We start from the raw sequence: 20772 nt of genomic DNA, 5'->3' as shown, positions 1-20772 counted from the left end.
ATATACGGATATATCCGTATATAATGGTTTAACAAGAGCTAAATAAATTCTCTGTATATATAGCAGTTCCCCATGCACAATATACAAGCAGACCTGGACATTATAGTGAACATTCAGCATTGTTACAAGCAAACCTGGACATTATACATTGCACATTGACATATAAATTTAATAAGGTTTTCAGATACACTTAATCCACAAAGAAAACATTGTATATGAATACACAAATATTGTATAATGTAAATATAACTGCAACATTTGGTAAGTTCATAAACAGATTGTAGTTGTGGTTCTAAATAAGTTCAACATTAATGGAAATAAGTTCTATAAAATGCCTATAATGCATGTAATCATCATTTCCATCTTGTGGTTGTTCATCTGGTGGTTGCTGGTGTGGTGGTTGCTGTTCTGGAGGTTGCTGTTCTGGAGGTTGCTGTTCTGGTTGGACTATATTGGGTACGTCATTTTGAACTTGAGGATTTTGAAGGTTTAAAAATTGTTGTGCAGCCGCGGCTGCTGAAGGCGGAAGGAATGGCAGGAGGACGCCTATAAAGCCTTCAAACTTTTGAAGCTGCTGACCATATTGTTGTAACTGCGATTTCAGGTTAAGAATTTCTTCTGAATTTTGAGGTTGAGCAGTAGAAGATGCCTATGTCTGTTGGATGTAACTATCAACACAGTCATCTTGGGAAGTGACATTTCCAATGCCGTATACGCGTCCCTTGTATTTTCCACCAGCAGCCTCTAACCAACATCGGTTTATCAATCTTTCCTCCTCCGCAGGGTCTAGAGGAGAAGATGTTGAGACACCAACAGATGCAGTCTCAGATCTAATTTGAGAAAATTTTGCAACAAATTGTTCCTGTTAAATAATAAATATTATCATTACACATGAGGTTTAAAACGAAAATTTATAATGTGATAGAGTTAGTACAAACTTACATGGGTCCGCCTAGACCTTTCGTCCACAAATTCTCCTGTTGATTGACGAATATGTGTCTGCTGAAATATTTCATCAACATGCACAGATCGACCAAGCTCTTGTGACTGCAAACAAAAGGAGTATTAATAAATATTTGTAAAGTTTATGATTACAAATATAAGAAAAAAAATGTACAAGTTATATACCAAACGAATAGCATGCTCATGCACGCTTATAGATCCTCCAGTGTGCAAACAACCACCCTTTTCAGATGTCCGATTCTTCTTTGCCGTTTCACACTTTTGTCTATAAAGGGCATGTTCCACTTTTCCAAAAGAGCATTCCAAGTATCGTCCCCCAGCCAATCAGGTCTTTTTCCTAGAGTTCTAGCTTTTTTATACATCTCTGAGAGTCTATGAGATGCCTTGGTGTGATAATTTTTTTTGACCTTTTCCTCATCTTCAGGCTTCCATGAAACCCTTCTCTGTTATATTAGAAATAATAGGTTTGAATAAGTAAACAAGTTCAAAGTATAAATTAAATGCAGGACACCAACTATTGACTTGTAACAGGATTAGGAATGAAAAGTGTTTACCTTAAAATGTTCGAAGAAGACATCTCTGGTTGACTTAGAGATTGCACCCCATGTTAGCCATGGCTCATCAAACTGTTCCTTGATGGTGGCTGTGATTACCTTGGATGCAGTTTTTGTAGGATAAAACCTAAAACAAAATTAAACTCAAACATTACAATAATACAACAATGAATTGTGTATATATTAATTGAGTTATTTTTTTTCTTACCCTCCTCCAACGGGTGTAATCATTGGACGACTATTGGAACATTCTTCCATGTTATTGGCGGCTGAACTAGAATGTGGATCTGCATCCTCTATACCAGGTGATGGTGCAATATTTTGGGAGTTGATGGGTTAGAACCAACATTGGGAGAGAGTGAAGCCTGAAGATAAGGAGGCACTTGGTATGGAGTGGGTGTCAAGCAGGCACTTGTATTGGAGGTGGAAGAGATGTACCAATAGAGGTAGGTGAAGATGTAGGAACTTGATGTGGAGTGGGAGTGAAGGCAGGAACAACTAATGGAGGTGGAACAGATCTACCAGTAGAGGTAGAGGTAGGTGTAGTTGGTTGACTGATTGAACCAATTTCATTATTGAAACGTGTCATCAACTTCACTACGTAAGATTTCTTCCCCTTGCCCTTATCAGAATTTCCTGAAGGTGGAATAGGAGGGCCAGAAGGACCTGATGCCATATTCTTGAACATAATATATATTTTTATACAATAGAAGAAAAGAAAATTTAGAAATAATACAATCAGAGATAAATGCAATAAAACTCTATTCTGTAACCAACTTGTGAGATAATATAATATTGTGATTGTGATAAAGGTATTTGCCAAGAATTTTTCAGCAAGATAATATAATATTGTGATTGTGATGTGTGGAACTTGGTAGAACATATGGAATCACGTGAATAGTTTTTCACAGTAGTTTTCGCAGGTAAAGTATTTGCCAAGAATTTTTCAGCAAGATTTGGAATTAGTTATGTGAGATTTATTTATGTACGATTAATATTCTCAACCACCAAAAAGAGACATATCCGAATAACCAGCCAAATTCAAATTCAACTTAGAATCTCTAAGTTCAGATTGACAAGTAACTAATAGACATCTTTGGCAATTGACAGGAAACTAATTCTTTGGATTAACTCAAATGCTAAACACTGAAACTCAAGTCTTGGGTGTGAATGTTTACTAATGCCTAAATGCATCATCTTGATAGCTAACATGTTTAGTATGATCCTAATCAAACTCTAAAATAAAGAATATATCAAAAAACTAAAGCACAATAAAATTCCTAATTCTAGCTAGTCTGGGTAGCCTAAAGTGTGAGCCTAAAATGTGCCTAAAACAGAAAAAGGTTCGTTGTAATATTCATTCCATTCCGAGATTAAATTTGCATGAATTACATTTGCACACACTTCAGACATAGTCAAGGAACGCAAAGACCCACTGAATGAGACACTGAACACATCAACAGAGGAAGTTAATATAATTGAATTTTCCAGAACTTCCATTTCCAAATATTCTGGGCAACAGGAATGTTTATATGGTTGAATTCTAATACATCCAAATAAAGAACATTAAACTAAATTATCCCATTTGTTTAAATTGGGCAGAACTTTTCCCTTCCACGCATCTCAATTTCTTATCAAAATCACAATCCATGCCATCGGTTCCAAGACAAACTTCAAATTCAAAGAGACAAATTTCAAAAAACCAATAACTCTCAGGAAAAACTGCAAACAAAAGATTTCATATTGGAGAGACAAGAACTGACTTGTAACTCCACAGTGATAGCAAGGCCCTTGCTTGCCCATGTCCCAAACTTTTCCTCAAGTAAAGGGGAAAATATGTAGAAAAACTGAGAACACACAGAAAATATGTACAAAGGCAGCAAAAGCCAATACACCCAGAAGAGTTTATGTTTTACTGTCCTTAAAAAAACTCACATAAACATCACAGAACACACAGAATTACAGAAATTGATATCTGGGTGTTGTAGCTAGAAGTCTGTACAAGAGAAAAAACCAGTAAAGGAATCTCAGAAATGACAGAGAAAAGAAGAAGGGAAGGTGCAATGGAGAGAGACAGAAAGAGAGAGGAAGGTCTGAGTATGTGACTTCTTGTTGTATTGTACAAGAAGTAAATGTCTAGCTTTTCCTTTATTTATTTTTTTGTAACCCACTTTCTCGTCTCTCTCTATTTTATTTTCTTTCTTTATTTTTTAATTGTCTTTTGTTGTTGTTTTATGGGAATATTTTTTGGGTTCCCTGATGTTATATGAGATATTTCAGTTTCCATTTTGTAAACCAAAGTAACAAAAAAATCGAATTTACTGTGTAAAACAAATCAGACAGATTAATGCTGAATCACAAACGTCCCAGAATAAGAGAAAAAGAAATGAAATCATTTATTCAGTATAGTTTAGCAGAATATACATTTCTAATTTGCTCATGTTTTAATCTGTATTTATTTTTTCTAATTATGCATATCACAGGTTTTAAAACATGTTGTTGATTCTGAGAGAAATCGATATGGGAATATCAATATATTATTGCATATATCATGGTGAATGTAGACTTTTCTTTGCTTTGCTTTTAATTTTTCAAATCCCCATCTTCACCATTGGGAAATTGGTCTACAACAGTTTCTACTAATGAGATAACATCGATGGCCATGGAGGGAAAAAAAATCAAGCCCGAAACTCAATAGGGAGCAATACACCCTAACTCTTAAGATTGTGGACAACATTATAATAAAGCGACAAAAATACGGAGCAATACACCCTAACTTTATTCAGTGCTAGAACTATGAAATTCATCTTCATTGTCATCTTCACCCTGTCCTTCTGCATTGTATTCTTCTGATTCCGTTGTATCTTCATCTATTTGCCCTTGAAATGATGAAATATTGTTAGGGTCAACTTCTTCAAGACCAGCTTCTACATCTTGTAATCGGACTACTTCTTCAACTTCAATGATGTCATTAACATGTGACATTTCCTCCACTTGGTATGGCACATCGGTTCTACATCATTAGAATCAATGCGACCTCTAGGCTTCGTTTTTATCGCAACACACCAACCTCGTTTGTCCGTGCGTGATGTAGGATATGGTACATAATACACTTGTTGTACATTATGTGCAATGATAAAAGGATCAAACAACACATATCTTTTATCCATTCGAATATCCACAATGCCATACTTTGAATCCACCCTTGTACCTACTCTCGATGATCAAACCAATCACAATAAAATAATACAATTTTCTTTTCAGTGGTTGTTGAATTGTATTCCAACTCATAGATGTGTTTAATGACACCAAAAATCATCTTGACCTCCTTCTGTTAGCCCTTTAACATGAACCCCACTATTTATTGTCCTCTTGCCCTGACTCCATGCATGGGTATGAAATTTGTATCCATTAGCAAAGAAGGTGTGCCATTCCTTTACACACCTTAAAGGACCAAGTGATAAATCTCTAAGATGTTGGTTTCTCACACTTAAAGGATCGTTATGAACCTACAACCATTCATGATATGAAACTATTCAACAATGTAATCTTAAAAAATTAAGGAAGAAATGAATGTGTAAGATGATAGGAAGTCGTACTTTTTGCCTGAACCACAATGGGAAATTAGCATGTACGTATGTCGAACTGTTTGACTCAGATAGTTGATAGACATGTAAGAATGAGCTGTCAACATGTACGTCCAGATTAGATCAAAGAAATTAATTATATCAAATGAAAGAATTGGGAAATATAATTTATTTTGGAGGCTTACTGAAGGTAAGGTTCAACTTCATTGCAATTGATCAATACATGAACATGAGCTGATCTCAATTCTTCATCACTTAACCAATGTGTTGATTCCCTTCCAGAATGACGGCCAGGTTGGTAAACACTGATAATGTTGTCGTAAAGCTTTCTATTTCAATGTCTACTTCATTTCTATTGCTTTGTGGTGTTAACATGAAGTTTTTGAAATAGTGGGAACAAAAATGAGTTGTTTCTCTGTGCAAGTATGATGCGCAAATAGATCCTTCAACCCTAGCCTTATTCTTTACTGAACGTTTAGCATATCCCATGAACCTACAAATTTGAAATTGATGTGTTAGGGTTTTTGAATTATGCCTGGTAAATTGAACAATAACATGTCATATGGGTACCTTTCAAATGGGTACATCCACCTATAGTGGACTGGTCCACCAAGTCGTGCCTCATATGGAAGATGGATAGGGAGATGTTCCATAGAATCAAAGAATGAGGGAGGAAATATTCTCTCCATCTTGCACAGAATGATGGGAATGTTTTCTTCCATCTTCGCCAGGTCATCCTTGTTCAATGTTGTAGAACACAAATCTCTAAAGAAATGACTTATCTCTGTAATGGGATTGAGAACATGAGCCGGTAAAGAACTAAACGCTATAGGAAGTAAGCATTCCATAAACACATGACAGTCATGACTTTTCATCCCAATGAGCTTTCCCCTATTCACATCAACACACCTTGACAAGTTAGAAGAATATCCATGGCATCCTAAGACCTTTTACCCAATGACAGACTTGTTTTATTTGGTCTGTTGATAGTGTATAATTTGCTTTTGGCTTGTACATGTTTCCATTGCTATGACTTTTTAGCTCCAAATCTTTTCGTCTACAGTACAAAGCTATATCCATTCGTGCCTTTTCATTGTCTTTTGTCTTCCCCGCAACATTCATCACAGTGTTGAAGATGTTGCCAAAGAAATTTTTTTCAATGTGCATGAAGTCAAGATTATGCCTTAACAAATTATCCTTCCAATAGGGTAGATCCCAAAAGATGCTTCTTTTCGTCCAATTATGCCACTCACCGTATCCATCAATTCTTGTGCACCATTTTCAGTTATTTTAGGATAACCATTGATTCTATTCCAAACTTCTGGTCCTGTAAGATATGGTGGTGCGTCATCCATCTCCACTTCCCCCTTCTTGAAAGCATTCCTATTCCTCCTAAAAGCATGGTCTTTCGGTAAAAACCTCCGATGAGAGTCAAACCATGAATTTTTTGCCCCATGATATAATCTAAAAGCCTTTGTATGCTCCATGCAATGTGGGCATGCCAGTTTACCATGAGTGCTCCAGCCGGACAACATACCATAAGCAGGAAAATCATTAATTGTCCACATTAGCATGGCCCTCAAAATAAAGTTTTGTTTCCTTGAAATATCATATGTTATCACACCCGTCCACAGCTTCTTCAATTCGTCTATCAAGGGCTCTAAGTACACATCTATGCCAACCTTTGGATTGAATGGCCCGGGAATGAGACATTTAAGAACATGTAAGGTTTAGACATGCACATTTCTGGAGGAAGATTATAAGGAGTGACAATAACTGGCCAACATGAATATGGTATATTTGATGCCTGTACATATGGGTTAAAACCGTCAGAGCATAAACCGAGTCGAACATTGCGTGGCTCGATACCAAAGTCAGGATATACTCTATCAAAGTGCTTCCAAGCCTCTCCATCGCATGGATGACGCAAAACACCATTCGTCGACATGTTCTGATAGTGCCATGTCATTTGTCCTGCAGTTTGTGTTGAGGCATACATTCTTTGTAGTCTGGGAATTAATGGCAAATAGAACATTGATTTCATAGGAACTGTTTGCTAGTAGTTGCTCCCGTGTTACGTGGTTGATATCTTGGCTTTCCACAAAATTTGCATTCAAGCAATGCGCCATCATTCTTACCATATTCATTATCATAGAAGAGCATGCAACCATCCACGCAACAATCAATCCTCTGCGATTGTAATCCCAACTTTGATACACACTTTTTTGCATCGTAGTATGTTTTAGGCAAACCTGATTTGATGGGTGTTGCATCCATAACCATTTTTGCAATAAAATCTATGCATTGGTTAGGAATATTCCAATTTGACTTGCAAGCTAATAGTCTGACACACATTGATAATTTCGAGTCTGATGCTCCTCCATACAACGGCTGGTTTGCATCCAACAAAAAATTAAAAAACCTTTGTGTTTCTTCATTCGGAGCCTCTTCAATGTTATTAGAAGTAGATGCTTGCCACGACTCATTTTGCCTAAGAGCATCATGCACCATGTCTTCCATTGTTTGAAATTGGTTAATTTGACCATCTTCCGTCTCTACAGCCATCGAACTGTCATGATTCTGTACATGATCTTCTGGCATTATTTCCCCATGATCCTCCCAAATGAAATAATTAGGCTTGAAACCGTTCTTGTAAAGGTGAACCTTCACAACTCTTTCGTGCAGAATCTTTGTACAATCGCACTTCAAACATGGACATCGAAGACCCCCATCTCTACGATAACGTTCTTGTTCACAAGCTTTAGTTATAAACTCTTCAACACCTAATACAAAAGACTCTTTCAAAGCACCTCTTCCTCTATGACACCTATCGTACATCCATGCACGATTTGGTGGAGAACAATCCATGTTCTGTACATAAATCGATTACAAAACAATTAGCCAATGCTTAATATACGTCTCTATATTATGACACGTACCCTATCAAATGGCTTCCTAAAGAATAACCTAAATTAATTTAGGTCCTCCTCTCTATCTTAGAATGTTTTTCAACATGTCTCTATCTTAATACTTGTTTTGTACATGTAAATCACTATGTACAATATTATTGTTTTATATTAATCACTATGTACAATATTGTTTTAAGGTTTCGATATAGAAGGATATTGGCCAACCTACATTACGTTGAGCTAAATAATTTTAATTAAAAAATCAACATTTAAAGAACTAAATAACCCTCCTAATATGTTACATACAGTTGGATAAGCATACATTTGCAATTGGACGACTATTTGAAGGTTTAGGTCTTACTACGAGCTTTGGTTGATGGTCAAAATAAGCTTGTTCTATAGTGGATTGCAGGTACCGAGTGCAACTACAAAAGAAACAACATCACATATCAATTTATAATAAGTAATAAACCTACCTAATATAACGCACTTGATATAATATCATTCATAAATAATAAAATATCATACAAAAACTAATTATTCACATATATTTACCACTAGCAATGAACTTGAGAACTGGATTTCTTGGCCTGTACATATGTCAAGAAGTTTTAATACACTAAAATATGAAAAATGAAAGCTCAGAACAGTATACTAAACACCAATTCAAAATTTCAATGTGCATATTAGAATTTTAAATTAAGAACACCAAGGTAGTAATGTATATGTTTGCAAATTTGGGTCTAAAAGTTTAGTAATGCCTAAATACACGAGACTAATCAAAGTTTAAAACAAACAGTATATAAAAAAAATTAATACAGAAAAAGTATTCCCGCTGAAGAAAAACTACTTTATCACTTAAAATCTGAAATCAAATTATCAGCATCTGACAATGGTGAATACATGGAAACACAAATATTGTACCAGATATTTTGTAGGAAATTTGTTTTCTTCTATCTCTACCAAATTTGATAAGTTTGATACAGTATACAAAAGAAGGAAAAAATAAGGTAGTTAGTACAGTTGTAATTACATAACTGTAACAGACTATTATAAATAGTCTTATTAGGAGGTGAGCAGGAAGTTTTTTGGGGGCTTTTGGAGAAGGGGAACTAGGAGAGTTAGGGTCCTCTCAAAAGACCTTTGTTTTCTGCTATACTTTGTTGTTGTGTTCCTACTACGTTGGTAGGACCGTTCTGTTCCAAATAAAACATTCAAGAATCTGTCTTGGTATTTTCTTTCTGGGTGTTCTATCAAATGGTATTCAGAGCTTCTTTCTTGGTCCTGTGGTATCTGTGTGGGGGCATGGTGAGTACAAGAATGGAAACAAGATTGGATGGGCTGGAAAAGATAGTGCAACAATTGGTTCAAGATCATGACAGAGCAGAAAAGGAACATCATGAGAGGTTCCAGCGGCTGTAAAATTTTGTTAGCGGACTTACGGTGGTGGTGAAGATGTCGAGTGAGTCAACGTGTGGGTCAAATCAGAATATGGGTACTCCTCTAAAGTCTATTGAACAAAAGTAAGACTGACAACTGAATGTTGGATCACGTGGCGCAATCTAGATATTCCTATCTTTGTGGGAGATGATGTGTTCGGCTGGACCAACCGGTTGGAAAGATACTTTCATCTCCAAGAAGTATCTGAAATGGAAAGAATGCAGACTGTGATGATAGCTTTGGAGGGGAAGGCCTTGCAATCCCACTTGGGAATCATTCAAATTGGCAGTGGTTCGTCGCATCCAGTCAAACATGTTGAAGAATCCTTTCGAGGTGGTTATTGCCTTAACTCATACTGGTTCGGTTGAGGATTATGTTGAAAATTTTGAATAGTATGCAGGGCTGCTAAAGGGGATTGATCAAGATTATCTTATTGGGATATTCTTGAATGGATTAAGGGATGATATTAAGGCAAAAGTGATGTTGTATGATCCCTCAACTCTGGCATAATTAATGATGAAGGCTCAAATGATAGAGGAAAAAATCCAAATTCTGTCTATAAAGGGAAGGAACCAGTGGAGAATAAAGTTGGGTCGGGTTTCAAAATCAACTGGATAACTAGAAGTTTCTCCAATGACGTGGGAAATTCTATTGTCGCAAGTAATCATAATAGAGGGAAAGGGGGGACCCAGACATAACAAGTAGCATCATTAGTCACCAGGGAGGGTAGCCAACCACATTTACCTAACCCTTGTCTCCTCCACTTATCGAAGACTATATTCTGTAAGTATATCCAGAACAACTGCTAGATACTAGAAAGACCACTCAAGGTGGCTTAGAAGTTCTTGTCAAATGGAAACATCTTCTAGATATTGAGAATGGTTGGGAATTTAGATATTGAGAATAGTTGGGTATCTATTGCCTGCATTCATAAAGAATTTCACCTTGAGAACAAGGTGAATCTTCATGGAGGGGTATTGATAAGTTTGATACAGTTTACAAAAGAAGGAAAAAAGAAAGTAGTTAGTACATTTGTAATTACGAAACTGTAACAGACTATTATAAATAGTCTTATTAGGAGGTGAACAGGAAGTTCTTTTGGGGCTTTTGGAGGAAAAGGGGAACTAGGAGAGTTAGGGTCCTCTCGAAAGACCTTTGTTTTCTGCTATACTTTGTTAATCAAACATTCAACAATCTGTCTTGGTATTTTCTGTAACTCTGTGTGTTCTATCAAAATTGCTAATGTTTATCTGCTTGATATGTACTTCTGAATATTGTCCGCTACTGCCTTAACTTGGATTGGGTGGTTTCCATTTCTCCTTTTTGATACTGATTGGATGGGCCGAGAGATTTATGGTGGTGAACCAAATGAAGGCCCTAATTATGATACTGGAGTTAGAATGGGAGCAATAGGCTTATTTCCTAATTCAGTTGTTCTTGGAATAACGTATGTACTCATGGAGAGGTTATGCAGGAAGCGGGGGGATGGGTTTGTGTGGGGAATCTCAATTATCTTGATGGTTGTCTGCTTTATTGCAATGCTTATTGTAACCTATCTGGCAAATAGAATTGGCTATATAGGCAAAGAACTACCACCAACTGGCATTGTGATTGCTGCATTGACAATCTTTACCGTTCTTGGGTTTCCACTTGCAGTAAGTTGCTCTATTTCCTACTAAAAGCATTTTGTTTGTTCTTTTTCTGCCAATATTGAAGGCACCCTTTCTGTCTCCCATGTTCCTTAAAACAAAAACTCAAATTCTGTCTTTTTGCATGGTTTCAGTGACTCATCATATAAAGTATCTTAGTTCATTTGATTTTGTCTGCATGATCTCTTTAGCTCAAACTGCCTTCTGTTCTCCTATGTACCTTAACATAAACAGTACTATTATGTCTCCTATAGTGTCTTGACTCAAGCTTGGCAGCAGTTTTTAACACAAACTGGCATTTTCTATCTCGAGAATCAAAACATGTCAAAATTTAAAATTTGGACATTACCCCATTAATTGTGCATGATTTTGCCATATATTATTTGAGAGTTCTGTGTAAGTTAATCTGGCTTCATGGATCAATTATTTCAGATCACTTACAGCGTTCCATATGCCTTAGTTTCCACACATATTCAGTCATTGGGGCTTGGCCAAGGTGAGCAGGGTTGATAGCTTATTCTTTCTTGTGAGTATATTATTGTATTTTATGGCTACTTATGATGGAATCATACTTGATGTAGTCCTCCTTTTGTATTTTTATCTTTTATAGTTTAGCTCTTAAGGAGCATGGGTTACTATAAATACCCAGCTCCTCTATTGTATTGTTACTTTTGAGATTAATGAGAATTAGACTTTCTAAAATAGAAACTATTCTCTCTTGAAAGTCATAGGCTAGAGAGTCCAAAGACTCCCTCTAGCCACCTTCCAAGCACACTCTCATTCTTCCATTTCTCCAAAAATCCCTGGAGCTTACTTTCTCATTTCCACGCTGACGCATCACCGGCCACTGTGCGTGCACATCAGTGCCACATCCTCCTTCAGCACGTGTCAGCAGCCACATCTTTAATTCTCCTTCCCATCACAACCGCGCCTCTCATTTCTTCTCTCGTGCATCCATTACGCATCCCTCCACATTTCAGAGAGTCTCCTTTTCGTTCTCGAGAGCTCCATTGTCGCCAACCATAGATCCGCACTCCATACGCATCTTCGAAGGTATTTTATCTTCGTTCATTACACTACCACATCTTCTTCTAGGGTTTCCACTTCCTTCCACCATTTTCCACCGTTCAAACACCTTAATGCCTTTGACCTTCACTTTTCACCTATCATCCGAATCATTTGAACCGATTAATCGGTTTATATTGAGTCTCATCACCATTTTAGGGTTTCTTCGTGTCCGATTAGTGTTTCCACCGATTAAAACCTATATCCTAGGTTTTCCAGTGTCCGTTCTCCGTTTTTCCCTTCAATCTCGAGTTTCTTATTCCATTCCGTTGCGTCTTCACTCGTCGAAGAGGCTTCGAAGATCCGGATCGCCTTCTGCTGCCTCCGTCGGTCCGAACTCCTCAGGCTTCTTCCATCAGGTGGTATTCAGAGCAAGGTTCGAGCACGCGTCAACAGATAAGTTGTTCTATCTGATTCAAGTCTTCTGTTGAATCTGTGCCTGTGATGTCTTGGTGATTCATCTTATTTTTTTCTCGGGTTGATTTTGATTCTTTGCGTTTTGTTTCGTCAATTTTTGAGTTGTTCATCATTTTCCTTTAATGTCGTGATTTGTTTTTCTAATCTCAGTTGTTGCGAATCCTTTTTATGTTTTGTGTTTTGAATCTCTTCATGCGTTTAGGTTTCCAAGTTGCGTGTCCTGTGTTTGAGTCATTATATTGAGTCTTAGTTCATTTTAATTCGGTGAATCTTCTTCGTTTGAGTCTTTTAATTTCTAAATCCATTTCTGTTTTGTCTATGTCATGTTACTTTGTTTTAATTGTCAATTAAATCTGAGTTTAACTGTGATTCAATTGAGTTTTTTTGCTTTGAGTAAGATCTGTCCATCATCATAAGCAGTGACATTCAATTGAATGAGCTTGATGCAGACTTCAACAGCAGTTTTAATGTCATTTCATTTATCTGAAGCTGTCTTGAGTTTTTGATGCTGACCATTACATGTAATTGTATTGCACTTTTGAAATTCTGTGAGCTGAAAGTTGAATCTGCTTGTGGATAGCAAATGCACACCAATTAAGCTATGAAATGTTGCATTGAGCTTGGGTGCAAGATGCTTACAGCAGCATCAGTCTTTCATTTGGCCAGCTACACCGAAGTGGTTTTTCTTTGAAGTCTGTGTTAATGTTTTGAGTGTGTGTTTGTTCTACTTAGTATTAGATCACTACTAAGTTCTAACATCAGTACATCCTAGAGTCATTGTGTCTGAGTGCTTTAATTTCTTTTCTGCAGAATTAAATTTGATTTTACTTGTGTTACTGCACCTTTGTGTCAAAGTTGTTCTGGCTTAAAATTTGTAAGTGGTTGATGATTAAGTCCACAAAAATCTGCATCACATCAGTAGTACTTGTAATCTTGTACAAAACAACCACTATATCTGTGATTTGGAATTTGAACCTAGCAATAACACTTGTAATTGGAGTTGATTCTACTGATTTCATTGTAAAACAGTGCATAAGGCTGAAATTAACAATGTTAGATGCTGCACTACAATTCTGAAATAAAGTGAATCAGTTTGAACATTTGTTTACAAAAATTCTGCAATTTGTTCTTGATCTTTTTATTGGTTTTGAAATCTACTCTAGAACTGATCTTAGGATCCTGTTTGAGTGCTCACATTATTCAAAGCTTTGTTTCTTGCTTGTCTTGGTTGATAACTCTGATTTTGTCTATCACATGTGAACTCTGACCTGCTGTTCCTAATTGAAGTTTTTGTTTGCTTTTGTAATCTGGTCTAGAGTTGATCTTGAGTCAGTTTCTCTGTTGTGCTGTCAATTCCTTTGCTTTAGTGGCTGTCCTGTTCTGTTCTACCTGTCTGTCCATTACTTTGATCTTAGCCTAGCCATTCTCTATTGAGAAGCTGTTATACTTTCGTTTCTGAAATTTGAATGAAGGTTTGTGTGCTTGGTAGCATCTTAGGTGGTGGTGGTCTGGAATACTCTCCAGCTTTGTACTGACAAGGGAGAATCTCCCTTCCAAACCTTTCCATTTTTTTTGTGCTTTGAGCTTCCAAAGAGACCTGTTTTTTTTTTTGTGAGCTTTGTGTGGCTACATCTAAAGCCAAATATCCTTGGTTAGAGTGTGTTCTTACTTCAGTTCTGAATCTAAATTGTGCTTACCAATTAGATTTGTGCAGTTTTTGTTTTGATTGCCATTTATAGGTGGTGTTTGAATTACAAAAAGCTGCAACAGTACAAAAGTTGAACAAGGAGTCTCATGACACATGAACTGAATGGGCTTTGGAAGTCCAGACCAGAATCTTTTCTGATACAGTTGTAGAAGTTCAACAGAGTATAGCTTGAGCAACCAGTAGCAGCCATCTGAACTAAAGGGAATTTCTTTCACCTTAAATTGCTTTTGTTTTGGTTGAACTATTCTTGCTATAATGTTGAATCTGGTATGACAGTTTTTGTACACTAGGATTAGCCAATCTGAATTATGAATTGGAATTGTTCTGCATTGCATTGGATTAATCTGATTTTGATTAATTTGGAATGATTGTTTAATCAGTTTGGTTTCAGCCTTGAATTACACTCATTTGCATCTTGTTTAATATCCATTTCCATTGGTACCTTGCTGAAATTTGGTGTGAAATTTTAGTGTGCAGAGCTGATCTGTTTGGGAGTTTAGTTGGAATTACATAGCTAAAAGCAGTCTTGTAAATAGGGAAGTTGATTAGCTTACCTAATTCTAGTTTGGTTAGCTATTTCTAAATTTCATTTGACATTGATTTGCATTGTGTACTCTGCTGAACTAGTTGTGAATTTTATGTGTAGTTTGGGAAAAGCCATACTGCTTGTACTGTAGCAGATTGTAAATTGTGAGCTAAATCCAGTACTGTAGCAGATTGTAAATTGTGAGCTAAATCCGTGAGACAAGTAGCATTTGCATCTTGATGTGCAGTTTTGAAGGGAGTTTCTTCTACCTTCACTTACTTTTGTTGTGATTGAACTGCTCTTGTTATGGGTTGTAGTTGCTTGCAATTTGTGATCTATTGATTTTGGAATGAATTGTCTGTGCAGATTTCAGTTGAAGAGAAATATATATAGCTAGTGCAGCGTCTTGCAATTTGAGAGCAAAAGCAATTCTATTAGGTGCCACGATCAACAAGTGCACACGTGAAGACCAGAGAATAAAAGGGAAGTTCTTACTGTTATGTGTTTTCATTGTGCAATTTGTTCTAGCTAAGGAAATTTTGATTGCAGCTCTGGGCATTTACTTTTGCAGTATTGAACTGGCCTGGAAAATTCAAGACAATTGATTCCAGAAGCACAAAGTGAAACAACAAAGCTGAATGAAATGGACCAGGACCGTGGCAGCGGACATGTTTTGTATTTTTTTTGTTCCATTTGATGTGTAATAGGTTGATAGGCTAGCTTTCTTTTAATTTCATTTTTTTTGTTTGTAAAAAGGCCTTTTATAAAGTCCAAGTGCTTTAGAAGAGTCCTTGGTGCTCTTTAAAACTCTTGGCAACTTTAACTTGCTTTAATTTTAGCATAGCTAGATAGGTGAATGTGTCTTGTTAGCCAAAGCTACAAGCTTCACCATAGGAGTAGAATTTAATATTGACTTGATTTGTGTAACTCGTAGGGGTCATTAGAGTCTGCTGGTTTCTTTAGTGTTTTTGTTTCTTTGATTTTGTGTTCACGTTTAGGGTTGATTAGGCTAAAAGGGATTAAACTCTAAGCCTTTTCACACTAGAGTCCGAAGAGTCTAGTCTTTTAGTGTTTAATTGTTTGTGATTGTTTGAGTTGTGTACTTTGTTTCTAAAGGTGATTTTAGTTTAAGGGATAATTAGTTAGTAGCCTAAGACATTTCTGGCAAGGCAAGACTTGGTACTTAAGCAGCTCTTTAGCTCACCTCTCTTACCTGGGACTTGTCTAAGTGAAAGTTTTGAACTCTTTAGATTAAGAAAACTTTTAAAAACAAAGATGTCTTCTTATAGTTCATATAGGTCTTCTAGGTTAGATAAAGTTGATGAAATGTTTAAACAAGCTAGGAATCTTCCATCATTTGGTAAAGACATAGGTGCATTAACATACCTAGCTTGGGAAAAAGAAATTGATAAAATAAATCCTTGGTTTTGTGAAGAGAGTGAATATTATGTTCTTAGTATATATCTCTCTAAGTTAGAAGTGCATGCAAGAGAGTGGTGGAATGAAAGACAATATCATGTTAGGAAAGGTAGAAAGTCCTCCATACGTGATTGGCATGATTTAAAAGCTTGCATGAGAAGAAAGTTTGTGCCTTCAAGCATTAAAAGAAACCTAGAACTAATTAGGGATTGCATTAATGATGGAAAATTATTTCTTGAGAGTTTAGATGATCATGGGTTTCTTCGTAGAGAATTAGAATTTGGGGCAAGACTTAAGGAGATCAAGGATAAGAAAAGAGAACGAGAGATTGAGAGAAAAGAAAAGGAAGAAAAGAAAGAAGAAGAGAAGAGAGAAAGAGAACAAATAGAGAAGAGAGAAGAAGAGAGGAATTAAGAAGAGAAGAAGAGAGAAAAGAAGAAAAGAGAGAAAGGCAAGAAAGAGAGAAGAAAGAAAAGGAGAAATTGTTACTGATGACAAATCCTATTCTTTCAAAGACTGTGGAACCTAAAAGGGAAGGTTTCCAAATCTTACTTCTTTTCCAATAATTGATTACTTTTCAATTTTTGACTTCTCTTTCAAACCAATTGTCAAAAACATTTTCAAAATATGACAATTCAAATCTTGAGTTATTGTTATCTTTAAGAAAACAATTAACTCAAGATAAAATTGAATTTGGACTTCTAAGATTTTCAAAGATTACTAATCAAAGTATTAGAAGTTCTTATTCTCTTGTTTTTAAAGAAAAATTCTTTCTTGGATTGATATTAACCGAAGATATATTTGATGTGTATTGCAGATTCGTGTTTGATCCAGGAGGAAGAAAACTAGATCTGAAAGAATAAGGCCATTCTAAGATGGCCATGCTTCCAAAGATTGTGTGGAGCTTCTTCATAAGGCGATTGCCAGATTTGAGGACAAATCTTTTTTAAGAGGGAGGGTATGATGGAATCGTACTTGATGTAGTCCTCCTTTTGTATTTTATCTTTTATAGTTTAGCTCTTAAGGAGCATGGGTTACTATAAATACCCAGCTCCTCTATTGTATTGTTACTTTTGAGATTAATGAGAATTAGGCTTTCTAAAATAGAAACTATTCTCTCTTGAAAGTCATAGGCTAGAGAGTCCACAGACTCCCTCTAGCCACCTTCCAAGCACACTCTCATTCTTCCATTTCTCCAAAAATCCCGGAGCTTACTTTCTCATTTCCACGCTGACGCATCACCGGCCACTGTGTGTGCACATCAGCGCCACATCCTCCTTCAGCACGTGTCAGCAGCCACATCTTTAATTCTCCTTCCCATCACAACCGCGCCTCTCATTTCTTCTCTCATGCATCCATTATGCATCCCTCCACATTTCAGAGAGTCTCCTTTTCGTTCTCGAGAGCTCCATTGTCGCCAACCATAGATCCGCACTCCATACGCATCTTCGAAGGTATTTATCTTCGTTCATTACACTACCACATCTTCTTCTAGGGTTTCCACTTCCTTCCACCATTTTCCACCGTTCAAACACCTTAATCCCTTTGACCTTCACTTTTCACCGATCATCCGAATCATTTGAACCGCTTAATCGGTTTATATTGAGTCTCATCACCATTTTAGGGTTTCTTCGTGTCCGATTAGTGTTTCCACCGATTAAAACCTAGATCCTAGGTTTTCCAGTGTTCGGTCTCCGTTTTTCCCTTCAATCTCGAGTTTCTTATTCCATTCCGCTGCGTCTTCACTCGTCGAAGAGGCTTCGAAGATCCGAATCGCCTTCTGCTGCCTCCGTCGGTCCGAACTCGTCAGGCTTCGTCCATCAACTTATATTAACTATTAGTATTTCCAGGATTGCCAATGGGGGTCCTAAATCTTGCAAAGGTGTTCCCACAGGTATTACTTTTCGAATTATCCCCTATTTCTTGTTTCTTTTGCTGGATGGGGTGAGGTGGGAGGTTGAGAACCAAAGGAAGTTCTTTGCAATTGCTTGTTTGGCATTCCCAGTAGATTTTGTGAAGAAGAATCTTTCTACTTAAAATCTAACTCAACTTCACAAAATTAATTTGTAAAGTGAAATTTGCATTCATATGTATCCTATAATTTGGCTATATATTTAGTCAATGTGAGATTTCTAACAAAAAAAAAATCAAACCGAGACAATCAACAAAGAGAAATTAAGAAATGTGGTTGAATTTGTAAATCAGTTTACCATTATAGAGTATTATTATAAAAGTCAGTGAACCTCTGTTGCAGAACACATGGTTATAAAGACAGAGGAGCACTACATTACATTACGTTATTCATTTGAACAAACTACAGCTGTCAGCTGTTTACTTCTAACTAATAACTGACAACTGTTTTATGTGTTTAGCCTTTGGATGTAAAACATGATTGTGCATTGAATTTCCATCACTGAGTGATCACATTAAATAATCAGAGTGCCACAAGGGATTGCTTGCTAAGTGAGTCGAGTTTTAATCCATAATAGAGCAGTAGTAGCAGAAGCAAGAATCACATTTATAAAAGCTAATTTCCATTACAAGAGAGGAAATTAAAAACACCTTTTTGTGGTTCCTTCGGCCTTCGCAGCACCAAGTTCTACGTCTCAGCTTATACCGCAACACAGCAGCCTCAATCGATGCCTCGTCAAAATCCAACTACGTCTTCCCAGACGAACCAAAAATGGGGCAATGAAAATCAAATCAACACAGATTAGGTTTCAATTTTAAAGATTTCTAACCATTACAGATTACCATAAACATGAACGAAAAGAAGAATCACTTACCAGATTTAGGGCTACAGAGAAGAATGATTTACAGCTGCAGAGAAGAGACGATCCAGAGGGGACGTGACTGAAGGTTTCAGACGAAGACTCGACACGAGAGCTGACTGAAGGTTGGAGAGGAGAGGTGAATGAATGGTTGATGAAGGATTGATGAAGAGGGGAAAGAGAGTTCGAGAGAGAGAACAAGAGTTCTAGAGTTCGAGAACAGAGTTAGGGTTCGAGAAAGAGGGGAAAACGCTTCTTCAGAGTGTGATATGCAGCTCAGCATCCAATTAATCAGAAAAAAAAATTTTAAAAAATAATTTCCCACATCCGTATATAATATCCGCAGTTAACAACTTCGTTCTAACTGCATACGGATACTACGGGTTATATACGGATATATCCTTGGATAATTTTCCTGCCACCACGCGCAAACTTTATATACGGAATTTATATACGGAAAATTCCGTATATAAATATCCGTATATAATATCCGTATATAAAGCTTTTTCTGGTATCCGTACATAATTTCCATACATAATGCCTCATTTATATATGGATATGAATCCGTATATAATTGTTCGTATGTAATTTCATTATTTCTTGTAGTGTGTATATGAAATCCAAATATAGAGAACATAAAATTCAAACCTAAATATTACCGTTTCCCATCCACTGGTGTAATGTGCACGAATGATGGTCATCATCCAAAACATAACGTAGTAACCACATTCGTATGACCCCATTTGTCTATTACACTACAATATATCATCATAATTATAAAATGTTAAGTAACATCATTTGAATGGAACCAAATGTAACAAAGTATGAACTAAAATACCAAACCTTTAGGGGAACCCATGCAAGCTTTTTAGCTGTAGCAGTAGATCTCCCAGATAACATCATATGTGTTGCAAGGGAACTATTAAAAAAAATTCCTTTAGCATACATTTATATAACAAAAAATCCACACATTGAGATTCTTACCAATCTACTACATGTCTAAGAGGGCTGGGAGGAGACTTCTGCAATGAACAAAACCAGACAATCGTGTTCTCCGGTATGCAGATCACAAGTAGCTGCCAATGACACCTGAAATTGATAATAACTTATGAATCATATACCAAGTATATTAAAAAATGAATGTGTTGAAGTTAAAAAACTTCACTTACCCATGTATATAAGGGAGAAAATATATCTCCTTCCCCATTCCAAAACAGGTGGTGATGTATGTCTGGATATCATCAAATTTATTTCTTTCATGAGTCATAGAGGGGTCAATGAACCCATATACATCGTTGAACCCCTTCTTGTTACTAACATCAAATAGATACCTAAAATGAAGAAATAATCTGATATAAGTAAGTTGATAAAATATAATTATATATAAAAGTTTTCATAAACTTACATCATCCACAGCTGAATGAGTGTAATATTAATTTCTTCTCTACCCGATGCAAGCTCCCTAACATCTTGATGATGCAAGTACAATGGGATATGAGCTTCTCTTCCAAATGTAGTAGAATCCCAGTGTACATTCATCGGCACATCTGAAATGATTTTAGCAAGCTCGTCTAACACACCAAGAAGGTCATCCTCAGATAAATGAGTCTTCTTCGGTGTAGGACTTCCCTCTTGACCTATCTGCTGTTAAATGCAAAAATGGTTATATTATAACGTCAATTAGAAGTAAATATTAAAATTGAGAAGTATATAGTACGAATGTTTACCGGGGGATTAGATACATGACCAACCAAATGTCTAGGC

The 20772-nt window shown here is 36.5% G+C and overlaps 1 long non-coding RNA gene and 1 pseudogene across 1 annotated transcript; both read right to left on the bottom strand.

Annotated features, from left to right (window-relative positions):
• Window positions 1-5285: 5285 nt before the first annotated feature.
• LOC124830335 (uncharacterized) lies at window positions 5286-7972 on the bottom strand (annotated as a pseudogene).
• Window positions 7973-8326: 354 nt separating this feature from the next.
• LOC148195001 (uncharacterized) lies at window positions 8327-19029 on the bottom strand. Its single transcript, XR_015780596.1, has 3 exons — window positions 18800-19029; window positions 8569-8603; window positions 8327-8438 (listed from the first exon to the last, which is right to left on the bottom strand). It is a non-coding gene; the product is annotated as an uncharacterized LOC148195001 (long non-coding RNA).
• Between the last annotated feature and the right edge of the window lie 1743 nt (window positions 19030-20772).

Source organism: Vigna umbellata, chromosome 7, assembly GCF_029865625.1.
Source record: "Vigna umbellata cultivar VRB3 chromosome 7, Vumbellata_1.0, whole genome shotgun sequence".
Lineage (NCBI taxonomy): Eukaryota > Viridiplantae > Streptophyta > Magnoliopsida > Fabales > Fabaceae > Vigna > Vigna umbellata.
Note: the sequence above shows the minus strand (reverse complement) of the source record. Positions and strands in the feature narration are given on the sequence as shown.